Here is a 3,672-nt window from a genome sequence, read left to right on the forward strand (position 1 = left end):
TCAACGAGACCCATCTGATCCTGCTCCTTCTTGGTTCACTCCCAAAAGGTACATTCTTCATGTTTCTTCTCTCACAAAAAAAACTTCTTCTTTCTGTCATCGGTTTGACGTCCCTGCAACTGCAAGGCTTCAATCAGGTTTCATTCTCTTCTCCTTATAAAATGATTTCTTGGTTTTGTTTCTTCTACATGATTCTAGTATTCTATAAACAATGAATATAATACATATTCTATTTCAGTGATTGTATATATGAGTATGAAATCTATTATGTTAACTTATTGATGAGTTTTGTACCATAATGAAGTAATTCCTTTATGAATGAGAAATAAATATGCTATGTTATCATGTTAATTTTGAAAAACTAACAAAGTGGAATCAGTTTCTGAAGTTTGAACAAATTGATGGCTATAGAATGTTTTTTGTTGGTAATTTTAGTCTTTATCACAAAAAATGTATTGGGTTTAGAGATTGAATTGAATTATTGAGAAGTGTGAACCTATTCATGCAAAATGGACAACAGAAAGATGTGTTATATGTAGATGGAATGAAGACTATGATATTAACAAAATTATCATCTGCAACATGTATTTCTCTCTATTATCTTGTGTAAAATAGAATAATCAAACTCTTTTTTTATTGGTCCAGGTGTCAAATAGCCGTGATCAGGACTTCATCACAGTTTAAAGGTAAATGAATTATTGTTAATGACATTTTGTTTATAAAAAATATTGATATACAAAACACCAGCAGACAATGGGATTGTGATCAGGACTTCATCAAAGTTTAAACATTTAAAAACAGAGTTCTTAACTTCTTATTATTGAAATGGACAACACAATCTTCACTTTTATTAGGCAGGGATAATACTTCCTCTGTTGAGTCATCTTCCCTTCCAGCTAACTTTCCATTAAATCGGTATGTTTTTTTATTACAGTTTTTAGTATGTTCTTAACTTCTTATTATTGAAATGAGTTAATTTTGATTTATTTTTATTTTCCAGGCGTACTTCACATTGCACTATACAAATTGAGGTGTGAGAAAGAACCTCTGAATTCAAGGTAACCTTTTTAATCTTATTTACCTTTTTATATTATTTGTATTTTTAAAATTTTTGTTGACTCTTTTACCCTTCTGTTGTGAGGCTACCACAACCAGACTTTCACCCTCCAACTGTAAATTTCCCAGAGGAGACACTTACAAAAGACTATGTATTGGGTGGATACAGAGAAGCAGTTGAAGGGCTTGAGGTATGCCTTAAAACTTGTTTAAATAATTCATTAGTTATCATTTTATAAAGAACATCATCTACTCTATTGATAAGGGAAACTTTATTTTGTTATTATTTGTTATCATGAGTAAAGAAATGTAAATACATAGTTATCACGAATTTATGGGCAAAAAATATAAAGTATATTTCCTACTTTGTCTTACAGTATCTTGCTATTTAGTATTTATAACGATCATATTCATAGTACTTTCCATTCCCGATTTATTCATTGTCATTTTGAACTTTGTCTTACAGGAATCAAGAGAGATCTCTTTATCACAGATTCCAACTTTCACAAAGCCTGTCATTTTAAAATGAAAGGAGGCAATTAAAAAAATACCCTGCACCACTTGGTATTTTTTTGTCATATGAACACATTTTTTGTCAGGTTTGTTTCTTCTTTTATTCTTTTTACACTTTACTTTATCAGCATATGTATTTAATTATAAACTAATGAAAATTTTTATTTACTTAATTTCCAGATTCCACAACAGTAGTACGGATATGGATACGGGTTAGTATCCAGATCCGGATCCTCTACAAGACGCTACCCACAAAGCGGATCTTTTCGAGGGCAAAACTAGCGAAACAATTCCATTTTTCAAGGGGAAGCAAGTCGCCTGAACCGTTTCTTCCTCGAAAAAGCCGGGAAACATAGGGATAGAGATGGAATTAGAATGATAAGTGAACAACATGGTACTACTAGTGATCAAAACAGGGGACCAGGGGCATCAAAGCCAAAAGGAGAGCATATATTCTCTCCCGAGGGTAAAATCGACCTTTACTATCAACCGGATTTTGTCACAAGTTATGAAAATGCAAAATTCTTTGTAATAAAGTCTTTTAGTGAAGATAATGTCCATAAAAGTATCAAGTATAGTGTTTGGGCAAGTACCCCTTTGGGAAACAGAAAACTTGATTCTGCTTATCAAGAAGCAAAGCAATCTGAAGGCAATTGTCCAGTCTTCCTCTTTTTTTCTGTGAGTTTTCAACCCTAGAATCATGAATTCCATTCCATTCCTTCATATTATGAATGATTTTTTGAATGTAGGTAAATGATTTTTTGGATGATTTTAGTTTTCTCATAGTTGAATTTCATTTTATGTTGTTTAATTATGGGTTGCAGTTGCAGACGTACTTCTATGGAGAGATGCAAGTAACAAAGATCCAGATTTCCAAAATAGTTTGTGTTTTATGTTTGTTGTCATTTGGATTAGGAAGATTTGATTTTCTAATTTGACTGATGTTAATAAAATAACTATAAAATGTGATTTATTTTGAATATTAGTACATTTATTTTATGAAATGGATTGTTTTGTTATATAATAATTTTATTTTGTATTATGAGACTTTAAATGTGTTATTTAATTTTAAAATTAGTAAATCTATCAAATATATATATATATATATATATATATATATATATATATATATATATAATATTAAAACGTTTAAAATTATGACACGCAAAAATGCATGTTATCTTTCTTTATGACAGGGCTTTAATGATACGCAATGCGAGTCGTAAACACGTTTCGTAAGGTTACGACACACAAATGCGTGTCGTCTTCGTTATGACAGGGCCTTCTTTGACACGCATTGTGTGTCGTAAGAGTGCGTCGTATATGTATGTCGTAAATAGACGACGTGCATTTGCGTGTCGTCTTTCGTTATGACAGGGCCTTCCTTGACACGCATTTGCGTGTCGTCTGAGCGTTTTACGACACGCATTGCGTGTCGTAAAAGGCTGTTTTTCTAGTAGTGTAAAATTCAAAATCCCTTATCTTTTTAAATTTTGTTTTAAATTATACCGTTAAATATTGGATAACTAACCTCAATATTTCGCAGGAATAATTTAGCGGGGGCAATTGTTAAGGGCTGGTTCCTTGAATCATATTTAGGATCCTCAAAAACTTCTCAAGCCTCAGGATCCTTAAACATATCCCGGGATCCTGACTATTACCACTAATATTTCTAACACTTGTAACGACTGTATTTTCATTATTTCTCTCACATGTGCAAAACGAGTCGACACAAGACCCATTCTCAACGGTGATTCATCTCAACCAAGCAAAAGACCCGGAATACCAAGTCAAATAACGTTTATATGCTGATTATGGAGGATCCTGGAATTATCGGACTTCTTGTAATTAACATTTGACTATAAATAGCACATGTAACTAGCACACTACAGACACAGTGAGCTCATATACGACAATTGTACTTGCATTCATACGTTTATCTCTGTATTTAACATTTTATATCAATAAAATCATCAAGGCAGGTGATCATTATCACCTCCCAAGGTTTTATGCTGAAGATCTTATCAATGATCAAATGCTTTCCTTGTAATTCACTGGTGTCACTTTGATTATCATTTCTTACTTGATTTACCACGAACATCA

Source organism: Lactuca virosa, chromosome 3 (assembly GCF_052849685.1).
Source record: "Lactuca virosa cultivar CGN04683 chromosome 3, Lactuca_virosa_CGN04683_v6, whole genome shotgun sequence".
Classification (NCBI taxonomy): domain Eukaryota; kingdom Viridiplantae; phylum Streptophyta; class Magnoliopsida; order Asterales; family Asteraceae; genus Lactuca; species Lactuca virosa.